Source organism: Hylobates moloch, unplaced genomic scaffold (assembly GCF_009828535.3).
Source record: "Hylobates moloch isolate HMO894 unplaced genomic scaffold, HMol_V3 SCAFFOLD_7, whole genome shotgun sequence".
NCBI lineage: Eukaryota > Metazoa > Chordata > Mammalia > Primates > Hylobatidae > Hylobates > Hylobates moloch.
The window spans coordinates 9550472-9562850 of NW_026652282.1; the positions used below are offsets into that span (position 1 = coordinate 9550472).

At 41.6% G+C, this 12379-nt stretch overlaps 1 pseudogene; it reads right to left on the bottom strand.

The window, feature by feature from the left end:
- Positions 1–310: 310 nt before the first annotated feature.
- Positions 311–816, bottom strand: LOC116811519 (large ribosomal subunit protein bL35m-like; annotated as a pseudogene).
- Between the last annotated feature and the right edge of the window lie 11563 nt (positions 817–12379).

Sequence of the window (12379 nt, forward strand, 5' to 3'; positions counted from 1 at the left end):
GAACTGTAAGGCAGTGGGATTCATACCTACCTCTCACTCACACGCTCATCCAAACCAAGCAACTTGCGTAAAGCAACCTGAGAGTTAATATTATGTTTAAGGGTTATTAATTCCTATCGTAAGAGGTTTTTCCAGTTGGAGAATATAATCAATTTGTTTTAATTTAAACTTTTATAGAATTTAATGTTCATTGGATGTATATATGAATTTTATAGTTTATATTTTTTATTTAAATGTCATACCAAAATATTCAGAAACAAGTAAATTATCATATTAGCTATTTCTGATAAGGATCATCAGCATACCAGTTTCACCTCTTCCAGAAGGACATTGTCATTTTATCTAAGAGTTCACTCTGGGTTTTATTGCAGAACACAAATTCCCTCAATCGCTTTTTTCTTGCAGGTGTCTTTTTCCAGAATTTTTTCTTATGACCAGCCTTTTTCCTCACCCAAAGGCCGGAATGAAGTCGAAGAAACCTATAGATGACAGCTTTCACAGTCTCTCTCTTGCCTTTTTGTGTACTGATGTATATTACAGTTCTGACTGGCAGCTTCAGGACACTTGGAAGCAAGGGGGCCACTCTGTTGGGGATTACTGCAGTATGCCCACATGTCAGGTTTCTGACAGATGTGATAAGCCTGGGAGTGGAGGAAACGAATGGTGTCCGAATATGACCAAAACGTCCAGTAGACAATGCAGAAATACAAGAGGTATTCCTGGCACAGTTTCGGTGGGCTGGAGATGCAAAAATATTCAGGAGCCATAGATTCCTGAAGCCGCTCTCATCGCACCAGCAAAGGCAGAGGCAGCCATCTTGCCGGCCTGCTATGATGCCAAGTTTCTTTCTTTCTACCACTCTGTCCCCAGGTGTGGACACTTTGGTCACAACCCGCTTCCGGTTCTCCCCCTTCAGTAGAGACGGGATTTCACCATGTTGTACAGGCTGGTCTCGAACTCCTGACCTTAGGTGATCCGCCTGCCTTGGCCTCCCAAAGTGCTGGGATTACAGGCATGAGCCACTGCACCCAGCCAATGCCAAGTTTCTACTGAACCACTTTGATGTCTATGTCTGAGTCAAATAGCAGAGCTGGGACTCAAATCTAGGGCTTCTGTCCACGAACGTATCTTTGTTCGATCACCACTCTGGATGCCCATCAAGTCTGACCTTCCTTTTCATTTCAGAGCATTCACCCCAGGAGTCCTTCAATGTTTAAATCTCTAGATTAAAATATGGTACTGCTGGGCATGGTGGCTCACTCCTATAATCTAAAAAAATTGGGAGGCTGAGGTGGGAGGATTGCTTGAGACCAGGAGATCAAGGCCAGTGTGGAAAACAAAGTGAGACCCTGTTTCTAAAAATAAATAAATAAAATAGAATAAAATATGGCATTAAACTAGGGTGGCCAGATAAAATACAGGACACCCAATCAAATTTGAATTTCAGATAATAAATAATTTTTTAGTAGAAGCATGTCCCGATTTGCTAAATTTGGATTTGCAACCCTACACTAAACCTTACCCACCCGCCAAGGGCTGTTCCCAGTCCTCCTCATTTCCACCTAAAAAGAAAGAAGAAATACAATGAGACCTAGAAAACAAAGTCTGAGGTGCCCCAGCCAGTGAGAGGCCAGTTCTCACAAGATAAAAAGAAGAACTGTATCCTCTCCATCCAGTGATCTCTCTTGAGCTAACTTACAGATGGGGGACTAGACCAATAATGTAGGATCTTCTGCGCCATCACTCAGACTGGGGTAGTTCACTAGAGCCACAGCTAACTCTTCAGAAGATCTTTCGGAGGCCCAAGGCTATCTATTGCACTAGTGCTTGCAATACCAAAGATCAGAAACGACCCAAATGTCCGTTAGAGAAATGGTTAAGTAAATTGTGAAACATCCAGAAAAATGGGATGCTTTCCAGCTATGAGAAAAAAAAAAATGCAGATGCTCCTGAGATAAAGGTATAGAAGGAACTGCAAATGAAAAAAACAAGAGAGGAAGAGAGTATATACTAAAGAAGTATGACAAAGGCAGGGCCAGAAGAATATGTTTTTATTTGCTGGTATGCCTAAAGAAACTCTGGAAAGATAAGCAAGGAACTAATAAGAATGGTTTCTTGTGGGGATAGATGTGGGATTGGGTGGATGGTCTATAAGAAGAGCAGGAAAGTTTTTACTCTGTATCTACCTATGTTTTTATGTATGTATGTATATATGTATGTATATGCATGGATGTATGTATAGATACATTTATCTGTACAGAAAAGAGTTAACATGGTGGCCAGTTGCCATGGCTCAAGCCTGTAATCCCAGCACTTTGAGAGGCCAAGGCGGGTGTATCACCTTAGGTCAGGAGTTCGAGACCAGCCTGGACAACATGGTGAAACCCCGTCTCTACTAAAAATACAAAAAATTAACCAGGCATGGTGGTGGGCGCCTGTAATCCCAGCTACTCGGGAGGCTGAGGTAGGAGAATCGCTTGAACCCAGGAGGTGGAGGTTGCAATGAGCTGAGATTGTGCCATTGCACTCCAGCCTGGGCAACAAGAGCGAAACTCGATCTCAAAAACAAAAATCAACAAACATGGCAGGCCTGAGACTGCTCTCCTTAGAAAGGCCTGCTTGTAAGGTTGGCCCTTGGCTCATGTCTGGGAACTTGGATTTCAGGGTGGTTCCCACCATTCCCAGAACTGAGAATAGTGGCTCACTGCTCTTACACTGTTTGTACAAACAATATGTTTTTTGCTGCACATCTGCTTTCCTATTGGGAGGCTGGAATTTTGGTATGTGCTGGGCAGAGTGTGCCTACATGACCAGCCCCAGTAAACACCCTGGGCACTGAATCTCTCATGAGCCTCCCTGGTAGACAGCAGTTGGCATGTGTTTTCTCAATTTGTTGTGGAAGGAATCAAGTACATCTATGTGACTACAGTGGGAGGGGATGCTTGGAAGGTTGGGCCTGGTTTCTTCTGGGCATCACCTCATGCACCATTGCCCTTTGCTGCTTTTGGTTCATACCTTTTCACTGCAATAAATCATAGCTGTGACCACTTTATTAGAGTCCTGCGACTCCTAGTGGATCACCAAGCCTGGGGTGGGGGAGTCTTGGGGACCTCCAACACAGTACACAGTCTTTGTCTCTCTCTCTCTCTTTCCCACACACCCCATATCTTTCTATTCAGCTCTATATAAGAATTCTGTACCACACAAATATGTATTAAAATGAAATAAAAAATAAAAAAGGCCTTTGCTTTATATTTGCCTAACCAAAAGCTCCATTTAATCTGCTTTTCTTTCCTTCTTTCTTTCCTTCCTTCTTTTCTTCTTTCTTTTCTCCTGTCCTTCATTCTTTCCTCTCCTTCCTTCTTGCCTGCCTGCCTGCCTTGTCTCCCTCCCTCCCGCCGCCTCTTTCTTTCTTTCCTTCACTCTCTCCCTTTCTTCCTTTGTTTCCCGCTCTCTATTTTTCCATTTACTACATAGAAGTTCTTACCATATGACTATGTATTTTCCAGCAAAATTGAAGAAAAAGTTAAAAAGCTATTGCCCTATATTTGCCAACTAAAAGCCCCATTCAAAATGTCTCAAGGGGAGAGAGAGAAGAAAAGCAAAAGAAACAAAGAATACAACAAACTTCACTGCCTCACTCTCTATTAAGGAGACAGAAAATTCTCATAGCTTTTAAACAACAGTGTCAGGTTTGGTGTGTTTTTCTGTTGTTCAGCTTTAACACAGTAGTGTTTCAAAATCTTAAGGCTTTGTCCTAGAAGAAAATGTTCCTGTTTGAACATATAAAACAATCCAGCATATAACTAGAAATACAGGTCTGCCAATCATGGTAACACATTTGTGACAAAACTTAAAGTTATCTTTGGCGGTGATATACATTTTTAAGAAGTTATTACATATGCAAAGATTGTAGAGAAATTACAGAGACACAATCAAACTCACTATGTAAACACTGAGTAGTTCTTGAATCAGAAAGAAAATAAAGCTATAAAAGATATTTTGGGGACAAATTGAAAAAACGTGAATACAGAATCTATACGAGATATTACAAATTATTAGTTTTTAAATTTTACTTTACGTTCTGGGATACATGCGCAGAATGTGCAGGTTTGTTACATAGGTATACATGTGCCATGGTGGTTTTTTGCACCTATCAACCTGACATCTAGGTTTTAAGCCCCACATGCATTAGGTATTTCTCCTAATGTTCTCCCTCCCCTTGCCCCCCACCCCGATAGGCCCCAGTGTGTGATGTTCCCCTCCCTGTGTCCATGTGTTCTTATTGTTCAACTCCCACTTATGAGTGAGAACATGTGGTGTTTGGTTTTCTGTTCCTGTGTTAGTTTCCTGAGAATGATGGTTTCCAGTGTCATCCATGTCCCTGCAAAGGACATTATGGCTGCATAGTATTCCATGGTGTATATGTGTCACATTTTCTTTATCCACTCTATTATTGATGGGCATTTGGGTTGGTTCCAAGTCTTTGCTTTTGTGAAAAGTGCTGCAGTAAACATGTGTGTGCATGTGTCTTTATCATAGAATGATTTATAATCCTTTGGGTATATACCCAGTAATGGGATTGCTGGGTCAAATCGTATTTCTGGTTCTAGATCCTAGAGGAATTGCCACACTGTCTTCCTCAATGGTTGAACTAGTTTACACACCCACCAATAGTGTAAAAGCATTCCTATTTCTCTGCATCCTTTCCAGCATCTGTTGTTTCCTGACTTTTTAATGATTGCCATTCTAAATGGCGTGAGATGGTATCTCATTGTGGTTTTGATTTGCATTACTCTAATGACCAGTGATGATGGGCTTTTTTTTCATGTGTTTCTTCGTTGCATAAATGTCTTCTTTTGAGAAGTGTCTGTTCATATCCTTCACTCACTTTTTGATGGGGTTGTTTTTTTCTTGTAAATTTGTTTAAGTTTCTTGTAGATTCTGGATATTAGACCTTTGTCAGATGGGTAGATTGCAAAAATTTTCTCCCATTATGTAGGTTGCCTGTTCACTCTGATGATAGTTTCTTTTGTTGTGCAGAAGCTCTTTAGTTTAATTACATCCCATTTGTCAATTTTGGCTTTTGCTGCCATTGCTTTTGGTGTTTTAGTCATGAAGTCTTTGCCCATGCCTATGTCCTGAATGGTATTGCCTAGGTTTTCTTCTAGGGTTTTTATGGTTTTAGGTTTTATATTTAAGTCTTTAATCCACCTTTAGTTAATTTTTGTATAAGGTGTAAGGAAGGGATCCAGTTTCAGCTTTCTCCATATGGCTAGCCAGTTTTCTCAGCACCATTTATGAAATAGGGAATCTTTTCCCCATTGCTTGTTTTTGTCAGGTTTGTCAAAGATCAGATGGTTGTAGATATGTCATGTTATTTCTGAGGCCTCTGTTCTGTTCCATTGGTCTATATCTCTGTTTTGGTACCAGTATCATGCTGTTTTGTTACTGCAGCCTTGTAGTATTGTTTGAAGTCAAGTAGTGTGATGCCTCCAGCTTTGCTCTTTTGGCTTAGGATTGCCTTGGCTATACAGGCTCGTTTTTGGTTCCATATGAAATTTAAAGTAGTTTTTTCTAATTCTGAGAAGAAAGTCAGTGGTAGCTTGATGGGGATAGAATCTATAAATTACTTTTGGCAGTATGGCCATTTTCATGATATTGATTCTTCCTATCCATGAGCATGGAATGTTTTTCCATTTGTTTGTGTCCTCTCTCATTTCCTTTAGCAGTTGTTTGTAGTTCTCCTTGAAGAGGTCCTTCACATCCCTTGTAAGTTGGATTCCTAGGTATTTTGTTCTCTTTGAAGCAATTGTGAATGGGAGTTCACTCATGATTTGGCTCTCTGTTTGTCTGTGATTGGTGTACAAGAATGCTTGTGATTTTTGCACATTGATTTTGTATCCTGAGACTTTGCTGAAGTTGCTAATCAGCTTAAGGAGATTTTGGGCTGAGACAATGGGGTTTTCTAGATATACAATCATGTCATCTGCAAACAGGGACAATTTGACTTCCTCTTTTCCTAATTGAATACCCTTTATTTCTTTCTCCTGCCTGATTGCCCTGGCCAGAATTTCCAACACTATGTTGAATAGGAGTGGTGAGAAAGGGCATCCCTGTCTTGTGCCAGTTTTCAAAGGGAATGCTTCCAGTTTTTGCCCATTCAGTATGACATTGGCTGTGGGTTTGTCATAGATAGCTCTTATTATTTTTAGATACGTCCCATCAATACCTAATTTATTGAGAGTTTTTAGCATGAAACGTTGTTGAATTTTGTCAAAGGCCTTTTCTGCATCAATTGAGATAATCATGTGGTTTTTGTCTTTGGTTCTGTTTATATGCTGGATTATGTTTATTGATTTGCGCATGTTGAACCAGCCTTGCATCCCAGGGATGAAGCCCACTTGATCATGGTGGATAAGCTTTTTGATGTGCTGCTGGATTCGGTTTGCCAGTATTTTATTGAGGATTTTTGCATCAATGTTCATCATGGATATTGGTCTAAAATTCTCTTTTTTTGTTGTGTCTTTGCCCGGCTTTGGTATCAGGATGATGCTGGCCTCATAAAATGTGTTAGGGAGGATTCCCTCTTTTTCTATTGATTGGAATAGTTCCAGAAGGAATGGTACCAGCTCCTCCTTGTACCTCTGGTAGAATTCGGCTGTGAACCCAAAAAAAGTCCTGGACTTTTTTTGGTTGGTAAGCTATTAATTATTGCCTCAATTTCAGAGCCTGTTATTGGTCTATTCAGAGATTCAACTTCTTCCTGATTTAGTCTTGGGCGGGTGTATGTGTTGAGGAATTTATCCATTTCTACTAGATTTTCTAGTTTATGTGCATAGAGGTGTTTATAGTATTCTCTGATAGTAGTTTGTATTTCTGTGGGATTGGTGGTGATATTCCCTTTATCATTTTTTATTGCGTCTATTTGATTCTTCTCTCTTTTCTTCTTTATTAGTCTTGCTAGCAGTCTATCAATTTTGTTGATCTTTTCCAAAAATCAGCTCCTGGATTCATTGATTTTTTTGAAGGGATTTTTGTGTCTCTATCTCCTTCAGTTCTGCTCTGATCTTAGTTATTTCTTGCCTTCTGCTAGCTTTTGAATGTGTTTGCTCTTGCTTCTCTAGTTCTTTTCATTGTGATGTTAGGGTGTCAATTTTAGATCTTTCCTGCTTTCTCTTGTGGGCATTTAGTGCTATAAATTTCCCTCTACACACTGCTTTGAATGTGTCCCAGAGATTCTGGTATGTTGTGTCTTTGTTCTCGTTGGTTTCAAAGAACATCTTTATTTCTGCCTTCATTTTGTCATGTTCCCAGTAGTCATTCGGGAGCAGGTTGTTCAGTTTCCATGTAGTTGAGCGGTTTTGAGTGAGTTTCTTAATCCTGAGTTCTAGTTTGATTGCACTGTGGTCTGAGAGGCAGTTTGTTATAATTTCTGTTGTTTTACATTTGCTGAGGAGTGCTTTACTTCCAACTATGTGGTCAACTTTGGAATAGGTGTGGTGTGGTGCTGAGAAGAACGTATATTCTGTTGATTTGGGGTGGAGAGTTCTGTAGATGTCTATTAGGTCTGCTTGCTGCAGAGCTGAATTCAATTCCTGGATATCCTTGTTAACTTTCTGTCTCATTGATCTGTCTAATGTTGACAGTGGGGTGTTAAAGTCTCCCATTATTATTGTGTGGGATTCTAAGTCTCTTTGTAGGTCTCTAAGGACTTGCTTTATGAATCTGGGTGCTCCTGTATTGGGTGCATATATATTTAGGATAGTTAGCTCTTCTTGTTGAATTGATCCCTTTACCATTATGTAATGGCCTTCTTTGTCTCTTTTGATCTTTATTGGTTTAAAGTCTGTTTTATCAGAGACTAGGATTGCAACCCCTGCCTTTTTCTGTTTTCCATTTGCTTGGTAGATCTTCCTCCATCCCTTTATTTTGAGCCTATGTGTGTCTCTGCACATGAGATGGGTCTCCTGAATACAGCACACTGATGGGTCTTGACTCTTTATCCAATTTGCCAGTCTGTGTGTTTTAATTGGAGCATTTAGCCCATTTACATTTAAGGTTAATATTGTTATGTGTGAATTTGATCCTGTCATTATGATGTTAGCTGGTTATTTTACTCGTTAGTTGATGCAGTTTCTTCTTAGCATCAGTGGTCTTTACAATTTGGCATGTTTTTGCAGGGGCTGGTACCGGTTGTTCCTTTCCATGTTTAGTGCTTCCTTCAAGGAGCTCTTGTAGGGCAGGCCTGGTGGTGACAAAATCTCTCGGCATTTGCTTGTCTGTAAAGGATTTTATTTCTTCTTCACTTATGAAGCTTAGTTTGGCTGGATATGAAATTCTGGGTTGAAAATTATTTTCTTTAAGAATGCTGAGTATTGGCCCCCACTCTCTTCTGGCTTGTAGAGTTTCTGCCGAGAGATCTGCTATTAGTCTGATGGGCTTCCTTTTGTGGGTAACCTGACCTTTCTCTCTGGCTGCCCTTAACATTTTTTCCTTCATTTCAACTTTGGTGAATCTGACAATTATGTGTCTTGGAGTTGCTCTTCTCGAGGAGTATCTTTGTGGCGTTCTCTGTATTTCCTGAATTTGAATGTTGGCCTGCCTTGCTAGGTTGGGGAAGTTCTCCTGGATAATATCCTGCAGAGTGTTTTCCAACTTGGTTCCATTCTCCCCGTCACTTTCAGGTACACCAGTCAGATGCAGATTTGGTCTTTTCACGTAGTCCCATATTTCTTGGAGGCTTTGTTCTTTTTAATCTTTTTTTCTAAACTTCTCTTCTCGCTTCATTTGATTCATTTGATCTTCAGTCACTGATACCCTTTCTTCCAGTTGATCAAATCGGCTACTGAAGCTTGTGCATTCATCACGTAGTTCTCGTGCCATGGTTTTCAGCTCCATCAGGTCCTTTAAGGACTTCTCTGCATTGGTTATTCTAGTTAGCTATTTGTCTAATCTTTTCTCATGGTTTTTAACTTCTTTGCGATGGGTTCGAGCTTCCTCGTTTAGCTAGGAGAGGTTTGATCGTCTGAAGCCTTCTTCTCTCAACTCGTCAAAGTCATTCTCCATCCAGCTTTGTTCCGTTGCTGGTCAGGAGCTGCGTTCCTTTGGAGGAGGAGAGGCACTCTGATTTTTAGAATTTTCAGTTTTTCTGCTCCATTTTTTCGCCATCTTTGTGGTTTTATCTACCTTTGGTCTTTGATGATGGTGACATACAGATGGGGTTTTGGTTTGGATGTCCTTTCTGTTTGTTAGTTTTCCTTCTAACAGTCAGGACCCTCAGCTGCAGGTCTGTTGGAGTTTGCTGGAGGTCCACTCCAGACCCTGTTTGCCTGGGTATCAGCAGAGGAGGCTGCAGAGCAGCAAATATAGCTGAATAGCAAATGTTGCTGCCTGATCGTTCCTCTGGAAGTTTTGTCTCAGAGGGGTACCCGGCCATGTGAGGTGTCAGTCTGCCCCTACTGGGGGGTGCCTCCCAGATAGGCTACTCGGGGATCAGGGACCCACTTGAGGCAGTCTGTCTGTTCTCAGATCTCAAACTCCGTGCTGGGAGAACCACTACTCTCTTCAAAGCTGTCAGATAGGGACATTTAAGTCTGTAGGGGTTTCTGCTGCCTTTTGTTCGGCTATGCCCTGCCCCCAGAGGTGGAGTCTACAGAGGCAGGCAGGCCTCCTTGAGCCGCAGTGGGCTCCACCCAGTTCGAGCTTCCTGGCTGCTTTGTTTACCTACTCAAGCCTCAGCAATGGTGGGCGCCCTCCCCCAGCCTCACTGCTGCCTTGCAGTTCAATCTCAGACTGTTATGCTAGCAATGAGCGAGGCTCCGTGGGCATGGGACCCTCCGAGCCAGGCGTGGGATATAATCTCCTGGTGTGCCGTTTGCTAAGACCATTGGAAAAGCGCAGTATTAGGGTGGGAGTCACCCGATTTTTCAGGTGCCGTGTGTCACAGCTTTGCTTGGCTATGAAAGGGAATTCCCTGACCCCTTGCACTTCCCAGGTGAGGCGATGCCTCGCCCTGCTTCGGCTCATGCTTGGTGCGCTGCACCCACTGTCCTGCACCCACTGTCCAACAAGCCCCAGTGAGATGAGCCCAGTACCTCACTTGGAAATGCAGAAATCACCTGTCTTCTGTGTCACTCACGCTGGGAGCTGTAGACTGGAGCTGTTCCTATTCCGCCATCTTGGAACCACCCTATAGTTTCTTTTAATACTTTTAATGTTCAATGTCTTACATTTAAATTTTTGAACTACATGAAATTTATTTTGATGTAAGAAATGAGGTTGGGCCAGGTGCAGTGGCTCACGCCTGTTATCCCAAAACTTTGGGAGGCTGAGGTGGGTGAATCACGAGGTCAGGAGTTCAAAACCAGCCTGGCCAATATAGTGAAACCCCGTATCTACAGAAAATACAAAAAATTAGCTGAGCATGGTGGCAGGCGCCTGTAATCCCAGCTACTTGGGAGGCTGAGGCAGGAGAATTGCTTGAACCTGGCAGGCGGAGGTTGCAGTGAGCAGATATTGTGCCACTGCACTCCAGCCTGGGTGACAGAGTGAGACGGCATCTCAAAAAATAAACAAATAAATAAAAAGACAAATGAGGTTGGACAATAGCTTGATTTTTTAGAAACTCCAAGCCAGTTGCCCAATAATCCATTTTGCCATTGATGTGACTTTAAACTAAACACCCATATGTGCTTTTACTTAATTCTGCTCTCTTCTCTGTTTCATTGATGCACTGGTACTATGCCACTGGAGGTAATATAGCATTATAATGCATTTACAGATATGGAAGAGAAATCCTCCCCCTTTATTTTCATTCAGAAATTACCTGGCTATTCTCACATGTGGTCTTACCCCAGTCAGACCCAGCACCTCACTTTTATAACAAATATTTGGTAATGCACCCTTTGTTATATGAAAGGAGATGATATTTGTGGATAATGTAACCACAGTCTTTGTGATAAACAAAAAGGCCCAGCTGATTTCCAAAATGCACCCCAGTTTAGAATCAGTCTGGCAAGTATCACATGAAATCCTATTGGTATTTGATTGGGATCACACAGCATTTGCAAATCAATTTAAACAACATTTCTATTTTTACAATGTTGTGGCCTCTAGCCCCAATAACAATTATTTCTCTTCATTTATTTATATCTTTGTGTCTAGGCAGGGTCCTGCCAGGAAACAGACAGCATGTTAAAGTGAGAAACTGATGAGTTCAGCAAAGTGACTATTTATATATTTGGACAGGATTTAAGGAAGGAAGAGACGATGATGCAACACGTCAGAGGGGAGTCTTTCCGACCTCAGGCTGAAGAAGAAGGAACGATTACTGGAATTCAGGGAGGAGAGCATCACCGAACAAGAGCTTCATTAGAGGATTGCAGGCAACGCAGGGCCAGGCGGAGGGAGCCAGAGGGAGGCAGGCTCTGCTCTCCCTCTTCCTGCCTTTCAGTTTCCAACCACGGCCTCCCATTGGCCAAACCCAACCAGAAGCCAGCGAGCAAGGGGCTACTGATGAAGCACATATAGCTCAGCCTCCAGGGACACAGAACAGGATAAAAGGCTGAGACAGTGGGTCTGGTGGGGCAAAGAGAAAGCTTGCACCTGCCAGGTGAAGCATTATAGTCCCCATCCTCCCCCCACCACCTTAGTTCTTGTGCATTTCCCATCAGTTTTCTTCCAAAGCATTTCAGATCTCACTGATTTGAATGGGACCTCTTCTTCTATTACCAATTTGTATCAGTAATTATTTATGTATGAGAAAACTATTGATTTTTACATATCGTTTGCATAGCAGAATGGTTTAATAAGGAGACATTTGGTTTTTACTGCCTGTGTGGGTATCACTTGCTATGTGACTTGAGGCAAATCCAATATTTCTTCTGTTATAAATTCCAGTATTTGTTTAAAAATGGGTAATAAGATCTCTATTTTATATAGTTTTAGTATTTAATGAGATAATACATATAAAGTCATTAGAACAGTGTCTGGCTCATAACAAACCCTCAATAAATGTCACTTATTACTGTTTCTGGTTTTTGAGCTGCTCTATCGCACCATTGAGTTTTCAGCCCAGTATATGTTAACCCTGATCATTATCTGCAGATGTCTCCATGCCACACTCTACATCATCCGAATTCTCTCCAGGTGGACAAAGTAGATTAAAGAACTTTAAACATAACTACCATATTTTGGCTCTACCTACAAAATGTCCAATAATCAGTTAAGAAGGGAACAATTCTCTTGGGGACCGCACTTTGAGAAGCAAATGCAGCTGAGCTTTTTTAGAGGAAAGTGAATGAACCAACTGGTAGCTTTGCCACTGCTTAAAAACCAGCATCCTTTCCAGCTGGGTCTAAGACAGAATAAGGTAAAT